Consider the following 18,982-nt stretch of genomic DNA (forward strand, 5'->3'; position numbering starts at 1 on the left):
AAAAAAAAAAAGGTTTGCAATATGTGTAAAATCAAATTAAATGCTTTTCTCCAAAATGTTAGCATAAATACTGAGGCTTGTGGAAGTGGTTTTATGAGCATATGTATGTAAGAAGTCACTGATACTACACACAGAGTACAGAAAATGAGAATAAAGACATAACTTACATAGACAATTGATGGACAAAACATGAAATACAATGTTGGTCCATCCAAACTCAGGCCTCCAGTGGTAATGTGCTATTTTACCTAAGAAGAACCATTTCAATACTTTATCATCCTGACATTCTGTCCCTGGATACTACAATGGTAACAAGTTCCCAAACCTGATGGTTCGTTCGTTCGTTCGTTTGGTTGGTTGGTTGGTGTTTATATTTGCAAGGCAGAGCTATAGAGATGGGGGAGGGACAGAAATCTTCCATCCTGTTCTCTGAGTTATCTGCTATTCACGCCCCTGATGGCGAGAACAACCAGTGCTGAGTCAAGCCAAAACAAAGAATTAAGAGCTCCATCTGGGTCTCCCACATGGATGGCAGGGTCCAAAATAGTTGGACCATTTTCTGCTGCTTTTCCTAGGCGGCAGAGACCTAGGTGGAATGCATAGCAGCTGAGCCATGAACCAGTGTTGTAGGAGTTACCAGAGTCACAGGCAATAGCTTTACCAACCATGCCAACATGCCAGGGCCAAAAATGGGCCATTTAAGCCAGGCTTAATGTCATGCAAAACACTTGTGCATTTTAAGCTTCTGATTATATCTGACGTTGTTAACTGACCTAGTTTGTTAGAACACCTCTCTCGCTCACAGGCTGTCCAGTGCCCTGAATGCCTTGTATCCTGCTCTACTTTTTCTGTTTTCTGTTGTAGCTTATTACTTGCTTATTCGTTATACATATTTTTCTTCCTTATCTCCCTTTGCTCTGTAGAACATTTATTAAACAAGGGGACTAATTTGGGACAGTTTTGTGCTCTATCACCAGTGCCTGCTATAGAGTGAATTGCTGGTGGTATTTGGAATGCTCATAAAGAAATGAACAAAGAATATTCATTCATAATGAAAAATTATTATACACATGATCACTCATTTGCAGTTATAATTTTAGGGGCTAAGGATAATTACTGATGTTAAAATAAATACTTAAATTCTAACTTTATCATTTCCTAACCTGGGTGTTATATTAATGTTCTTATCCCAGGTTTGTACTTATAAATCATAGTACCTGGATTAATGGGTCATGAAAATAAATTAAATTTTCACATGAAGCAGTCAATATATTGTCCTTATAAGTGAACTACTGTTTGTTGTTATCATTAATACAAGGCAAACCTATCTTACTGAAACCACTTAATTTGGCAAAAGAAGAAGCGAATTGTGTTCTGACATTTCCAATGAGTGGGAGATTTTGCATTATGCAGGTTAAGTCAAATGTTGACACTTACTCAAAACCTGAAAAGAAAATACTGGTAGAGGGTGCGTCCTCTAGGTTAGAGCCAATGGACTGGGATAGAAGTTTCAGAAAGCATGATACAAAATAGAAGTTGAGACATGCTATCAGAAGATGCCTGTACAATTAAAGCATCAGCTCAGATACAATTGCTAAGGATTTGCTTGCATATGTACTTACATGTCTTTATATGATTCGATCCCACTGAAATTCAGAAGTGACCAACGACCCTATATTTATAGCAACAGAATCCACAATAGCAAAGACATGGAAACAGTCCAATGAAAGAGGAATAGATAAAGAAACTGTGGTACATCTATTCCAGAGATTATTACTCAGTCCTTAAAAAGAATGAAATTCTACCACTTCTAACAAAATGTTTCCAACTGAAGTGTGCATCGCTATCCCTGAGGAGTCCCAATGAAACTGTTAAATATACTGTGACAATATGACACTAGATTTTCTACAATTGCCTATACTTATAAGGCCATGACACACTTAAATAGCAGCATATTGGATTTATGATTGCTGCTAAAGGATATACTATTATTATAATACTATGGGACAAAATAGAGGGAAGAGGATGGGGAGGAGAAATGGAAAGTGGAAGGAGGAATCCCTATACCTACAAAACCATATTATGGAAAATAATAACAAAAATCAAAAGCAACCCAAAAAAGGATATGTCAAGAGAAGTTAACTTGAACATTTCAAAATGTCTAAACATGATAGACTAAATGGAAAAGCTCAGAACAGTCATTCATGTCTTTGTGAACATCTTCTTCAACTGAAAGATGGCATCCTCCTTTTCTCTCTAACGTTTTCCATTATGATTACTGGAAAACTGTGTTCTTTATAGCAAACCACCCTGTCTCCACCATTCAGAACCTCCCAATTAGGAACATGAGACAGATTCTGAGGGTTCCTCTCTGCATCCAGGGTTCCCCTCCCAAAACACTAGTCCTACCCATGCTCTTGGAAAGAGATAGGCTGCAGGAATCTTGTCTATAGCTGCCAGCTGTGGATAAAAAAAATAAACATCCAGTCATCTTGTATACAAGTAGTAACTGTGTGTGAAGGTACAAGACAGGTTTATAGGGCGCAACTCAGGGTAAAACATGAAGCATGGTTTCCTGCCAAAATTCTCATAGCTCCCCAGAACCACTCAGACACTAGCATTAAATGGGACAGACTTTTGACCGGTGTGAATTACTTTGCTTTGTTAATTAAAACTCTTGTAAACATATACTCACCAAAAAATTTTTTTTAAAGATTTTATTATTATTGGAAAGTCGGATATACAGAGAGGAGGAGAGACAGACAGGAAGATCTTCCATCCGATGTTTCACTCCCCAAGTGAGCCGCAACGGGCCGGTGCGCGCCAATCCAATGCTGGGAACCAGGAACTTCTTCCAGGTCTCCCACACGGGTGCAGGGTCCCAAAACTTTGGGCCGTCCTCGACTGCTTTCCCAGGCCACAAGCAGGGAGCTGGATGGGAAGTGGAGCTGCCGGGATTAGAACCGGCGCCCATATGGGATCCCGGGGCTTTTAAGGCGAGGACTTTAGCCGCTAGGCCACGCCGCCGGGCCCTCACCAAAACTTTTTATACTTTATATTTTTATTATTCAAAAATCTCATATACACATAAGAATGTGTGTGTGTGTTTAGGATGTATTATAGATATTGGTAATACATGCCATTTACAAGGTGTACTACATTTTTCAGAAAAATAAATTCAGTGTAAAATGTAAGGTAACCTAGGAGTTAACACACAGACATTTTAATACTTTCAGTCTCATCCAAGATTTTTGTTTTGTTTTTCAATTGCCAGATTAAAACTCTCATATGTGGGCACAAGAATATAATCCAAATGACCATAGTCATAAATACAGTCAAAATTTTGTCCGCTAATAAATAATCAGTTATCAACAGATGTCTTGGAAGAAAGAAAATATATTGATGATAATATTTACGAGCCTTTATTAGCATTGTTTAAGTTCATGAAAGCTAAGTAGGAAAACTCCAGTGAGATGAGAATGGAGGCACACTCATTTTGTCAAAACTTCGGTTTTGAGTCTTCACTGTTCAAGAACTATTGCTACTCTGATCAGCCCCATTGAAAACGTTCCCTTTTTGTATTTACATTGAAACAAATTTCCATGGTAATTACATTAATGAACTCTAGCAGGAAGGGAGGTTCCACTCATAATAAAACTCAAACTATTGAATATTTTGCCTTTGACATATTTTTTTTTCCCATTTGTGTAACTCTGTACGTCATAAGTGGTCCAACTGAAGAGACACAACTTTCTCTAAAACTATACCCACTGGAGAGGCCAGTATTGTGGCTCATTAACCTGCGACATGCAATGTTGGTGTTCTGTAGAGCTCTGAGTCAAACCCTAGCTAGCTCCTGCTTCTAAGCCGGCCCCCACTGATGCACCTGATAAAGCAGTGGAGGGTGACCTGAGTGCTTGGGCTCCTGTCACCCTCATGGGAGACTGCAGGGAGTTCTGGCCTGCTTCTTTATGGGAGACTGGTCACAACCATTTCAGCCATTTGGGGGAAAGGGCCCAGGGATGATCTCTGTCACTCTCTATCTCTGTGTCACTATTTCAAATAAATAAATCTTTCTGTGCTCACTTCATTGAGATGTTGGCCTTGAGACAGTCTGTTATCAGTTTTAGTCATCAAAAACGTTTGGAAACCCATCTTTTTCCTGTTGCTGCACAAACTACATAGCTTTGGAGCAGTCACACTTTTTTTTTTTTTTGCCATATCAAGTTTAGTTAACCCAAGTGCCCAAATAATGTCATTGCAATTAAGAAAGACTAATTTTTTGCTTTAAGATTCATTTTAAAAATTCTAATTCCCTTCTTTGTTTAATATCTGACTCCAGAAAGAAAAGTCTGCAGGCAAGGCCAATTTGATTTAATATGAGTGTTCTTTGCTTAACTACATTTTAACAAAAGGAATTAAAAACCTATATTAGAATTTTATGCACCATGGTTTTTATACATCATTGGTTTTATAGTTTTATTGAATATTACTTATTCATTAAATTGTTAGAACTTACTATCTCCAAAATGCGGTAGTATTTTTATCTTTTAAATTAAATATACATATTCATTAAAAATAATTTACTGCAAAAGATTTGGTCTCATTTTCAGGTAACATTTCTTTTTTACTACATTTGCCTTCCATTTAATTTAAGAAATGCTCCTAACGCTGCTGAGCTGAGTTTATTTATTTATTTTAATATATCAACGCTAATCGTGTGGATTTTTTCGGTGAATAAGTATACATAAGGAATAGCATAAAATTATCTTAACATTAAAGGTCCTAGTTAAAAACTTGCTTATTTTGTTCATAGAAGGTTAACCGTGCATGTTAGAAATAATTTTTTTAAGATTGATTTTTTTTTATTGGAAAGTTATATTCACAGAGAGAAGGAGAGACATAGAAAAAGGTCTTTCATCCACTAGTTCACTTCTCAAATGGCCACAATGGCTGGAGCTGCACCAATCTGATGCCAGGAGCCAGGAGCTTCTTCCAGGTCTCCTTCACGGGTGCATGGTCCCAAGGCCTTGGGCCGTCCTCCACTGCTTTCCCAGGTCACAAGCTGGATGGAAAGTGGAAACAGCTGGGACATGACGCAGTGCCCATTGGGAATCCAAGCTCTTGCAAGGCAAGGATTTAGCCGCTAGGTTACAGCGCCAGGCCCTGTTAGAAATAATTTTTTAAGGGGAAGCAGTGTCAGATTAGGCCACTACTTAGAAAGTCCATGTCCCATATCAGAGTGACTAGGTTCAAGTCCCAGTTCTTCTGATCCAGCTTCCTGTTAACGCATATGTTGCGAGGCAACAGATGACAAGTGCATGGGTCCCTGATATCCACATTGGGGGTACAGGGAGAGCCTGGGCTGATGACGTCAACCTATCTGATACAGTCATTTGAAAAGTGAACCAATAAACAAGAACATCCCTCTATTCTTATGTCTTTCTGCCTTTCAAATAAAATTAAAATATGTAAATGATTTTTTAAAAATCTATCCAATGCCCGGTACGGTACCCAAGCGGCTAAATTCCTCGTCTTACGCTCGCTGGGATCCCATATGGGTGCCAGTTCTAATCCCAGAGGCCCAGCTTTCCATCCAGCTCCCTGCTTGCATCCTGGGAAGGCAGTCAAGGGCAGCCCAAAGCCTTGGGACCCTGCATGTGTATGGGAGACCTGGAGGAGGCTTAGAGCTCCTGGCTTCAGATCAGCTCAGCTCTGGTTGTGTGACCACCTGGGGAGTGAATCAACAGATGGAAGATCTTCCTCTCTGCCTCTCCTCCTCTCTGTATATCTGACTTTTCAACTATATATATATATGGTTTTATATATATAAAATATTTTAAAAATAAATCTATCCAATTTATTTTCCTGCCTTTTTTTTTCAAGAATTATTTGGCCTGTTTGAAACACACAATCATGAGGGGTGGGAGGGAGTGCAGGAATGTGGGGAAGGAATCGTGTATCCACCAGTGCACACTCCAAATGGCTGCAGTGACTGCGGCTTGGCGAGGCCAAGGCCAGGAGCCAGGAGCCTCATCCCTGGCCCACATGTGGTACAGGGGCCCAAGCAGTTGAGCCATCTTCTGCTGCTGTACCCAGGTGTGTTAGCAGGGAGATGGAGGGGAAATAGGGCCACCAGGACAGGATCTGGTGCCCATATGGTATGCTTCCATTGTAGGCATAAGCTTAACTGCTGTGCCACAATACCGGTCCCTGTAGTTCTTTTGTGGTTTTAAGATCTATTTATCTATTTTGTAGATCAGAATTTTTTAGAAAGGGAGAAACAGAAAGGCAGATTTCTCAACTGCTGATTCTCTCACCAAATTAATGAAGCAACCAGTGCTGGGCTAGACCAAAACCAGGATGCAGGAGCTTCATCCACTTCTCCTAGTTGGGTTCCAAACACTTAGGACATCTCCTGCTGTTTTTCCTAGACCATTATTAGAGAGCGGAAAGCGAAGTGAACCATCCAGGAATAAACCAAAGTCCATATGAGTTGTCAGCATTGCAGGCAACAGATTTTCCCACTATACATCAATACTGTTTCATGTAATTCTCATTGCTTCATCCCATTAGATTAGCTCCATCTCCCTTTTTTCATTACCATGTCACAAAATGATTACAAATAGAATTGGATATATGAATCTTCAACAAACTAGCTAGATATATGCCATAATGGTGAATCAACATCCGGTGATCACCAGGTGTACCCTGTACCATCTTGCCTGAAGTACATCAAGAATGTCTTTGCCAAAATCGGTATTTAAATTTGTCATATTTTATAGCATTTGTCAACCTTCCTGTCTAAAAAGGCTATTTACAAATATTTGATATTTTGATATTTCTTTACCTTGGCTAATTCATTTAATCCTCCAATGAATGCTATTTGCCTTCTGACGTCATATAAATCATTGCACATTAACTCACTCTAGAACTTCATCACAATTTCAAATTCCCTGAAATGGAATTGTATTTGATAGCTCTTTCGTGTTACTTTCCTTTAAAAAAAAAATCATTAATTTCCTTCTAAATTACATTCTCGCAAGTAAATGACTTTATGTCAAAAGGAGGAAGAATATACTTCAAAATATTATATATATATACACAAAATTAAATGAAATTGCTAAATTTAAATCTAGAGATATAGAGATTCCCAAACTAAAAAGTGGCCTGAAAAAATAGAAACAAGCAAATAAACAATAAACAAAACAATATGAAAGTGATCAGCTTTGACATTCTTAATGCACATATTACAAAATTTTTAGATTTTAATTTAATTCATTTGGATATTATCACAAATGCCAGCAGATTTAATATAACGGAGTAGATACCTAAATACTTACATTTTAGCCTTTTATGTATGCTGAAATAATAAAAATGAATGAATTGTATTCAGATGTTGGGCTAGTGTAGAGTAATTTAAGGACTCAAAGAAACAAAGTCTATTCATGTCTGAAATTTTTTATCATTGCCATTTGAAAAGCAGGACAGTGGGGGCAGAGGAAGTAGAAAACACAGAGGGGTCGGGGTGGACGACGGAGGGAGATTCCCTCCTGAAATACTTCCAACAGAGAATAAGCGGGATTGGAACCAGGAACCAGAAACTCAATCCGAGACTCCCACGTGCATGGCAGAAATCCAGGCACTTGAACCAACACCTTTTTCTTACTAGAGTATACATTAACAGGAAGCTGAAATCAAGAAAAAAGCTAGAACTTCCTGCCAGCTACTCCAATATGAAATGCCAGCATCCCAAAAGGCCTCTTAGCCACTGTATAAAAACCCATCCAGCACATCTTCTTTGTTGTTGCTATCACTACTGACTGCTCTGATTATTGAGAACAAAGCTATTAAAAGCAGAATCAGAGTTGATACACTTCACATTACATCATGCTTTTTACCCTACATGTAAGCTTTCTGGACATAACCTCAAGGAATAAAACACAAGCACAAACACTGCTCAAAAACATTTATTCCACAAAAGGGATGACAGCCTTTTCCTAAAATAAATCTCTACCCAGAAAACTTGTAATATTTTCCTTTGCATATTCTAATTACTTGGACTTTCAAGATAAAGGGTTTCCTGGAGTATGTGCTATGGTAATGGTCTCACATTTTAGCATATTTTCTTGTTAGACTATCCTGCAAAAGCCTATTTGGCTGTGATGGTTTTTAATTTGTGGATTTTAGTATGTATGTATAAAAGTCTGCAATACTTAATGTTGCTTCTGTTTTAGATGGAATAAATTATATGAAACTGGGAAGACACTGATGGTCATCTTTACACATCTAAGTTTTGGTTCTTTAACTAAACACCTCTATTATCTTTTTTTTTTAACTAAATCCTTCTGTAAGTTACTTATTTATTTACTTACTTGGCTATTTGAAGGACACAGAAGTACAAAGATAGCTTGCATTCACTGATTCATTCCTCCATGCCTGGAACAGCTGAGGCTGGGCCAGGCCAAAACTGGAAGCTAAGAACGTTCCACATTTGCCAACACTCGTGGCTTCTCAGGAAGCGCACCTATCAGCAGCAGGCTGGAACTGAAGGTGAAAGTGAGGCTCACACCGAGACGCTGACACGGGAGATGTAACAAGCAGTGCCTTCACTTCACAAAAGGCCTGCCCGACCCTTCTTCTCCATTCTATTCATTGATCTGTTCAACTATTTGATTAAAAATTGAACGCTTGCCCTCTGAGAAGCCTTCCATTAAATTCTACAACACACTAAGGTAGAATATATGTACATACTTCTCTATCTCAATTGTTCCTAATACTCAGAACTTATATTAATAGGAAGACAAATACATAAGCCAACAAATATTTCACGTATTAAAATAAATGCAGGTTCATTTAAAGCAAGAAGGAAGACACAGATGACTATGTTTGCCAGAGGAGATGACTAAATGAGTAGAAAAAGAAATTTCTAACATTTTCTTGTGGCATATCATGATCTCTTCTTGTTAATCACTCATGAATAATTTATCCTTGTCCTCTTGTCTAATCCATCATATCATAACTAATGTTGCTGATTTGTATTTCTTTTCTTAGACCGGTGATAAACATTGTCACATTATTACTGATGATTATGAAGAGTGCAGAATGTGCTTAACCTTTAATTGAAGTGTAACTTGAAAATTGGAAAGAGTGTTATGTTTGATTAATATTAATTAAGCATAACAATGGAATGCACTAAACATTGCACTTTCTTCTGAAAATTAAATTAAATTAAATTACAGGGCCCGGCATTTGATATAAACCAGGGACACCAGGAGTACCAGCATGCCTCATCCGGTATGGATGCCAATTTGAGTTTCAGTTGCTCCAGGTCCAATCCATCTCCTTGCGGATATGCCTAAGAAAGCAGGAGGGTATGTTCTAAATACCTCAGCCCCTGCACCCAAATGGAAGACCCAGAAAAAGTTCTTGGGTCTGGCTTTGGTCTGGCCTAACCTCAGCTGGTACAGATATTTGGGAAGTAACCCAGCAGATGGAATATTTCTCTCTCAGTCGCTTCCTTGTTCTCTGTAACTCCGCCTTTCAAATAAATAAATACATCTTTTTAAATAAACTAGTGTGATAAGAATAAACATGAGATTTTCCAAACCGCATGGTTCTTATTTCTTCCTACTTTTTAAAAAGTAGATTTTTCTTTTCTAAAAGTGTATTTTTTTATATTTACTTTAAAGGCAGAGTTACAGAGTGAGAGAAGCAGAGACAGAGAAGTGAGAGGGAGAAGGACAGGGAGATCGAGATCTTCCATCTGCTGGTTCACCCCCCAAATGATCTCATGGTCATGGCTAGGCCAGACCACAGCCAGAGTCAGGAGTTTCCTCCAGGTCTCCCAGGTGGGCACAGGCTCCCAAACACTTGGTCCATTGTCCGCTGCTTCTCAAGGTGCACTAGCAGAGAGCTGGATCAGGAGTGGAGCAGTTAGAACTTGAGCCAGCAGCCATACGTGCTGCCAGTGCCATAGGCGTTGGCTTCATTCACTACATTATCACACCAGTCACTACAAAGCGGATTTTTCATAACTACATGGGCACAGTACCTCTGCTAGTGTTTTTTAAGAATTTGTTTGGGACAGCTGGGGCAAGGGTAGGACTGCTGCATCATCTGTGAAAGCCTTACTATTATAATTAAGTCCTTCTCTGGTTTCTTGATGACAATGAGAGGGAACTCTTATGTTGATTTCATCAGGGTTACTTGTAGTGATACTTTACAGCTTTTTTGTGCATCAGCCCCAGGGCACCATGCCAAAGGAGTAAAAGTCTTTTTGACTGGATAAATCTTATAGCTCATGGGTGCAATGCCATGCTGCTATGACTTAGGTGTTTTTTTGTAGTACTTGATAGTGAACACTCAAATGTTATGATGTAAGTATTGCAGTCCTCAGCACAGAACAACTCAAGCAAACAAAAGACATCATAACTCACAGGTGTTATATCTTATCCATAAATTACCAGCATCATGGATGACAGCGAGGAACTGACCCCCATCCATCTCCACATAGCCTTTCAGCTCTCAGAAAGCCTATGAGCAGAGAAGTAAAACATGATTTATGGTAAGTTGCAAGATACTTGCTTGCATATTGCTGTGTGTGGAGCAAAGATCAATTCACGGCTTACACATTTGTCACAGGACAGTGCATCTTCCAGTCTGCCACCTTCAAATTAGGTGTCATGATGAGAGAGAAATATGGCAGTGCCTTGGGAAAAAAATATCACATTTTGATGTGGCTACACAAATGGTGTGGCACAATGAAAGCCAAGATACTGGAGTTCTCATTTGGTCGCAATATTTAACACAAGTTCTGGGAGACCGAAAAAAGAGAGCAGATATGTTACACAAGGAGGAATGACAGGAATCTTTACCAGGAAAATGATTAAAGTATCTGGGATTGAAGGGTTGAAAAAAATCATCAGTGGTCATCAACAAAGGGACTGTCCTCCCTCTGTCTTCTGCCCAAAGTTTCTAAATATTGCAAAGAATGTCAGCTTGTATCTTTCCCTTGTGAATAATATCACTGTTCTGTGAGCATTTCTTTGAGAAACCTTACTGTGCTTACGTTCTGTTATAACATGTCACTTTGGGGTAGAGGCAGAGTAATCACATGAGAGTGAACAATGTTATTTATTTCAATATAGTCTGTAAATTATTCTTACTTGAAGCTTTAGTTTTAAAATCTGTCTTGGACTATCTCTATTCAATAATACAAATACTGTTCTCCAGAGGCAGATCTGCCTTTGCAGAACTTTCCAGAAGTTTTCTGAATTTGATTTGCATGTATTCTAGTTGATTACATCAATATCAAGAGAGAATCAGCAGGAGTGAGCTTGGCCCTTACTTGTCTCCTGCTTTAGACAAAGCACAAAACAACTATATTGTGTCCAAAAATATCTTGGTTTTAATTTGACAGATAATTAGTCCTAGATATATAGAATTATTATCTTCCTGGATCAAATGCACATTGTTAAATTTAGCACATTCAAATCTGAATTATTGATATTGCTCCTATTTTTATTATGTCTCAGGCAGGTCAACTCTGACCTCCTGGTTGTTCATATAAAATCTAGGAATCTCGTTGGAGACTGCTCTGTCACTATCTTGACACTGATCTTCCCTAGGTCTTATCCATCATCCATCCAAAGTAAACTCCAAATGCATACTGCTCCCTTTCCAGCAGAATCACCTCTTGTGTAAGCCTCCAGCTTCTTCCACTCCTGACGCAATAGCCTCTCAACTGGCCTCACCATTTCCAACCCCATCCCAACAATGCATTAAAAAGGGAAAAAAAATCTCTGCTCGTTTCATTCTGTAAAGCCCTCAGAATTTGTCCATTTCAAACAAGATTAAACTGCACATCCTTAATGTACCCCAGGAAGTTCTTCATTTTCTGGATTCTATCTCCACCTTCAGTTCAAACTCACCTGGCACCTTCCTCTTCCTTACTGTGCTCAGGAGGTCATGTGTCCTTCCAGTCCCAGGATGTTCTCCTCCTCTTGACCTATCTGAGCCCATCACCTGTTCTTCCTATCTCATGCCTCTCCATAACTGATATTCAACTTTAGGGCATCAATAAATCTGGAGAGATTCTTCTCTGACCCCTTTCATGTTCCCTTTAATAGCACTCCAGACACTTAAAAATGAAAAAACTATGAAAATTATGAAAAATTTTCATAATTTCTGAAATGATGTATTTGTTTGATGTGACTTTTGTCCATTCTTGTGTAGACTGCATTCATTCTTTTCTTTATTCACCACTGTGCACCCTTTATGTAGCTCTGCCCATATTCAGGGAGGAAAGATGGGTTTGCACTCATCAACAATGGCTGTGTAGTAGTTATGACTCTCTAACCATAAACATGGATTGCAATACATGATCACTTCATTTTCCTAAATGAAAATTTCATTCTGAACCTCATTCTATTGGACTAATAGAAAATTAAGTGCATACACTATAGGACACTTAATATACTCTTTGGAGGATTATGATGGGACCTCCCAAATGGGAAAGCTCATTATCCTGATGTCCCACTGTTCATTCTTGGCCACTATTCAAGGTAAGGACACTGTAACTCTGATGGCTCCCCTCAGTGTATGTCTGTCAGTGTGTTTGTGCCGTACATGATAAATGAGGGCCTCACTCCATGCTGAGATGCTACTAGGGTCCATCCTTCCAGGCACTCTTTGTTTATGAGATCCCATCAACTTCCCAGGGCCTCCTCAGAGAGTAAAATGCTCAGAAACCTAGCTCTCCTTCCAAGTGTGAAGCCAACCATTCCAGCCACTTTGTTCTCCACAGCTCACCCCCCACACACACCTTTATTTTCTTGTAAATATCTCAATGCCTTACATTCTGAGGAGAATGCCTGAAAAGAAACACCAAATCCCACCCTGCCTATTTGCTCTTGGATTGCTGTCCACCTTAACTCTCATGTCAGTTAAGTGGGGTAACAGTGTCTTCCTTTTGGGATTATTAGAACATTAAATCAATATACTTAAATGCCTCAGAAAAGAAACTGATTTATAGTGAATAAAATGTTAGTTTTTGCCACTGTGATAAGTACAACCCAGCAACTTGTGTTTGTGAGTCAGTAATGATGAGCATCACCCAGAACAATATGGCACAAAATGATCTGGACTTAAATCTTTCCTACCAATTTACACACTAGAGAAAAGGGCTTGCCTATCTTTTTTACTGCTGTCTATCTCTGACACCTGGAATGATTCAGCTCCTATAACAGAACTCCATAAATACTCACTGAAGAGCTCATTAAAAATCATTGCCTGGTCTCAGTGATGCTACAGAAAGACAAGAAGCCAGCAGGGCCAGTCCTTTAAGGACAGAAAAGCAGTTTGGTACTTAAGCTAGAGTGGACAGAGTCCTGCAGTATGTGGACCAGCAGACTAGCAATTCCACAAAACTTGTAAACCAAGGGACACATTTCCCATTCCAGCTATAGCCATACTAGAAGAATCAGAGGGACTCAGTTCTGAGCAAACGTGTAGCCAGTACCTAGTAATTAAAAGTGCCAGGGCTTTGTAAAGAGCCAGGCTGGCCACGTCAGGCAAACCATGTGGAGCCTGCGGCAGTGCTATTTCCTGGTGCCATTTCTGCTGCCATACACACAGAGGATAGTGGCTTCCACCTGGGGGTTGCAATGAGAATTAGACAGGTGAACATGTGTTGAAACTCTCAGAAGATTGCCTGGAAACAGGGGAGCAAGCAATCTGTGGGCAGCTTACCCAATCCTGGTCCTCGTTAGAGCCTCAGCACCTTGCCCTCCACTTGAAATCTGGCAGGTGCCAAGTAATTACTTGTTTAATTAACAAGTAAGATGGGAATACAGCCAGGCATAGAAACAGTGTGTACACAGGCTGTTCAGCGGACCCCCGCTGGCAAAGGATGCAGAGGGTAACGGGGAGAATTCCAGAAACAGGAAAAAACTTGACCAAGGTGCAGCAGAAGGACGACAGCCCAAACTCACCAGAGAGTCCTGTCTAGTTCCCTGTAGGAGAAAAAAAGGAAAAGGAAAAGCAGGAAAAGGAAGGAGAGGAGGCAGGTGTCAAAAGGAAACAGGCTTTCATGCCATGCACATTTGTCATTGCTAAATGTGTATTTTTCTCTATTCAACTGATTTGTTAACTCACCGAGGAAAAAGAACCTATTAAGCAGTCAACCTTAGAGCTTCAGCATTCCTAATTAGATAATTCAGCTCCTCGTCATTTCATCTTACTCTGATTAAGCATTACTGGGTACCAAATTGTTCCTTTCTAGGCGTTCATATTTGTGTTCAGTACGGGCAGGTGATAAGCCTGAATACAGATGCCACAATCTTCCTTAGCGAGAATTGTTAAATGGGAAAATGTCTGCAGTGGACAAGGAAAGCATACACAGACTGCTGTTGCCAGGCTAAATTGTCATCGTTTCAGATTCTAAACTGTTTGAAATACTTCTATATAGTTGGAATTTTTAAACAGTGAGAAAAGCAATGATAGTTTACAAAACAAAATGCAACTATTTGGCAGTACACATACCACGAGCTTCCTTCTAGTTTCTATTGCATACACTCTAGATATTTTTGGCAAGTGAATGACACAGTTTCTACAAATAAGAAATTATTGCTGGAATTTTACCAAGGAGTAGCTTTTACCCAAAGGCATTTACATGCTTTCCTATGTATCAACAGTTGATAGTGCAGTTGGTTGGTTGCCTTTTCTTTGAGTGGGACAAAATAAGAATTGATCTGAGTGGGCATATTATGTCATCCCCAAAGTTTTCAATCTCCTCTTAATCCTTCCGCCCATAGATCTCTGTATACATTTCTCTTGGGTCATTTCTCATTTTCACATTGTGTTTAAGTTCGTGTGTGTCCCTTCTAGCACTAACCTGCGTGTTCCTTGAGAGGGATTCACGTCCTAAAGGACATTCTAGCACTATATACTGCTTCAAAAATATTGAATAAATTCAATACGATTAATTATTTCTGCCTAGAAACATAAGACTTAAATTTAAAATACACTTTATATTCTGCCAGCTCTACCTTCAGACAAGAGAAGGTCTTCCTAAGAAACTGTTGAATTTATCTGGACAATAAGATGCTGGACTCTATGCTTGGTATATGATGGCAACAAAAGAATCTAGACTTACGGGCTCGGCGGCGTGGCCTAGCAGCCAAAGTCCTCGCCTTGAACGCACCGGGATCCCATATGGATGCCGGTTCTAATCCCGGCAGCTACACTTCCCATCCAGCTCCCTGCTTGTGGCCTGAGAAAGCAGTCGAGGACGGCCCAATGCATTGGGACACTGCACCCGCGTGGGAGACCTGGAAGAGGTTCCTTCCAGGTTCCCAGCATCGGATCGGCACGCACTGGCCCATTGCGGCTCACTTGGGGAGTGAATCATCGGACGGAAGATCTTCCTCTCTGTCTCTCCTCCTCTATGTATATCCGGCTTTCCAATAAAAAAAAAAAAAAAAAAAAAAAAAGAATCTAGACTTAATTTGAACTGTAATACTGCAACAAGGTGGAGGAATCCACCATGGGGGGAGGGCACAGGGAGGGGATGGGGGAATCTCAGAGCCTATGAAACTGTGTCACATAATGCAAAGTAATTAATAAAAATAAATAAATAAAATATACAATATAAAATAAATCCATAAAAAGTTATATTTCAATTCTAAATGTAAATTAATTAACTAGAACTTAAAGAGTTTTATGTATATTTTTTTACTCTGCCTTCTGAATTTCTCTTTAGTCTCGTGTTCTAAACATGAAGTGTAATTTTATTTTTTCCTTTTTTATTTTCCTTTTTCAGCATTTGACTAAAGCCAGGCATTCAGCCTAGTGTTTGCCACACCCCCATCCACATTGGAGTGACTGAATTTGGCTCCTAGCTCTGACTCTTGATCCAGCTTCTTGCTAAGCAGGCCAAGTTAGGGCATCACCCTGTTTCACTGCATATGGATTGCAGCTACTTTGCTAATGCGGGATGTGTATCAAGCCGGTGTGACATGTCTTTGTTAGTTTCCTTTCCACAGCATGATCAGGGGCTGTATATTTAAAGTGGAAACAACACAAGACAAAAACAAAATAAAACAAAACAAACAAACAACAACAACAAAAAAAACCTTGCATCCCTTAGTAGATTTGGCAGAGCTTTGTAGAACTTTGTCTGAGAGATGTCCCATTAGAAATACCTCATTGAATTTTAAAATATTCAATTGGAAAATAAGCTTTTATTCTGATTACTACATGCTGAGGTTATCTGTAACAACAACTTGCATTAGCTTGCCTAACTTGCTGGGAGATTTAGGAATGTGTCCAGTTATCACAATATTATGTATGTGATACAGATGAGAACTTGCCAGGGCCTCAAGCAGATATAAGTCATTGTTACAGAGTCTTGTTTGAAATGTCTGCTTCAAAAATGAAAGAGTGTGACTGAGAAATTGAGCTACACTTGTTTAATGATAATGAATGAAAGCGAATGCTAATGAGTGGATAAATATGTAAGTTTCCCAAAATCTAAAAACACTATAGGCTTGAGTAATCTTATACTTATCTTAAAAAAAAAAAAATCAATGAGCAATTCACCTACAAAGTAAAAGGAATCTGCAGTAGTCGCCATCATTATGATCCTGTTGGGCAGAGTTTAAACCAATACTTTGTTATGGAAATATGAAGTCACTTTGGATACTATTCCCCTGAGCCTTGTTCCTTAAATCACATATCTGAGTGATTGATTCTAAGAGTTAGGTCAACTGTAATTCCATCAAAATTAAGCTGCAGCACAATCTAATGCTGCAGCCACTCCCAAAAGCCTATTATAAATAATGTAAGTACATAATTGCTTTATTGTAGTTGGACAAGAATCATAGGAAACAGAATGCATCCAAATCTCTGTATCTAGACATTATTAAACAAGGAGCAGGTCACAGATAGCAAGCATAGCTTCATGACTGTCAGCCCTTGGTGTTCCAGATCCCAGGGTTATAGGACAGATGCCTTAACCTACCAGATAATCACAGACATGCCGAAGAGCCAGGGAGGCAGGAACAATGTTTTGAATCTTCTGTTTCTTTTTTTTAAGATTTTATTTATTTATTTGAAAGACAGAGGAAAGGGGATTGGAGAAAGAAAGATCTTAAATCCGGTAAAAAAAAAAAAAAAAAAAAAGATCTTAAATCCACTGGCTCTCTCTCCAGATGACCACAATGACCAGGGCTAGACCAGGCAAAAGCCAGGGACCAGGAGCTTTGTCCAGCTCTCCCACGTGGGTTTAGGGACCCAAGGACTGAGATCATTGTCCACTGTTTTTCCAGGTACATTACAGGGAGTTGGATGGGAAGTGGAACCGCTTAACAGCTTAACAGCAGCCCCGTAATCTTTTAAATGAATGCAACTTGATGAAAATTTTCCAAAATTTGATAGTAATCCCAAAAACCACATGACATCAATAACTCACAAAATGAAAGAATTCTGAAACTTAAATTTTGATCAACAGTATAAAAGGCAACATAGTTTTCCTACTGCCTCTATTTTAAAATTCTTATCTGAAAAACAAACAGAATGCATACAGCCAAATACACAACAAAAGGAGAGTATAGACATGTAGCAAAAAGTTATTAGTACTTCTAAAAACATTGTATTTGTCAATTTTAACAAATTAAACCTTTTATGATTCCCTTTTCATATTTGGAATAATACATATTGTAACCTGCAATTTAGAATCTATAATTGTGTATTGATTTTTATAAGGATGACCTCCCAATCTTACAGCTTTAGGCACCATCATCACCAATGACACTGTTCTCCAAACTCAAATCAGGAATTTTTTATATTTTTATTCTCTAGTTTTCAAAATTACTTTGCAAAATCTACTTTCTTATAGTCGTTTTCTTTTTTAAAAAATTATTTTTATTATTTTCCATGATATAGTTTTGTAGGTATTTCTCCCTGCCCTTTTTCCGATTCCACCATTTTCCCTCATGTTATTGTAGTAGTATAGTCCTTTAGCATTAGTTATAAAACATCTTGTCATTTAAATGCATGGTAAAATTGTAGCTATAGACAAATATAGAAAACCATATTGTCAAGGTATCAACTACTTCACGGGGGCCCTTCCTTTAATTAGGAGTAGAGATGCATCCTGCAACATATCTTCAAAACTGCATCTTATTACTCATGCTGGTTACCAGACAAGAATACAAACACACTGTCTTCAAATGACCACAATAGCAGGGTCTGGTCCAGGATAAAGCCAGATGTTTGGAACTCAATCCAGATCTTCTGTGCAAGTGGCAGGGACTCGATTACACAAAGTTGAAATCAGAAATGGGGCTGGGACAATGACTCAGGCACTCTGCTAGAAACGCGAGCATCCCAAGTGTCAGCGTAACCACTGCACCAAATAACTGTCTGCTGACTTATTTTAAATATATACATGTGGCAAACATATGAACATGATAAGCGGTAACTCTTTTTAAGCTTCTCTCCACTAGAGGATTTTTAAAAACTAACAGGAACCGTTTGGGGAGGGGTGGGGAGAATCCCAGTACCTATGAAACTACGTCACATAATACAATGTAATTAATAAAAAAAATGTTAAAAAAAAAAAAACTAACAGGAACCAAATTGGGGCACACAGTTTCACTGCAGGGTATCAATCAGCTTCCTGTAGGGAGGCTACTAGGTGCAAGACCCTAAGCTATAGTAAGACAAAACACTCTATTAACTGTTGTGTGGATGGCAGGACCTGCAGCACACTTTCCATGCTGAGTTACTTGCTGGGTCTTGAATCTAAAACATAGGCTAAAAATTTGAGCCTTTAGTGGCTCAGAATTAACTATGGATTAGAAAAGAAAACCTAGACATCATCAAAGATCATCAATTATTTCCCATGGGAAATGTTAAAAATAATAACAGTAGAAATCCTTTTATTCTACCTCTATGTACTAATTTGTTCAATAAAACA

The sequence above is a fragment of the Ochotona princeps genome, chromosome 11 (genome assembly GCF_030435755.1).
Source record: "Ochotona princeps isolate mOchPri1 chromosome 11, mOchPri1.hap1, whole genome shotgun sequence".
Classification (NCBI taxonomy): Eukaryota; Metazoa; Chordata; class Mammalia; order Lagomorpha; family Ochotonidae; genus Ochotona; species Ochotona princeps.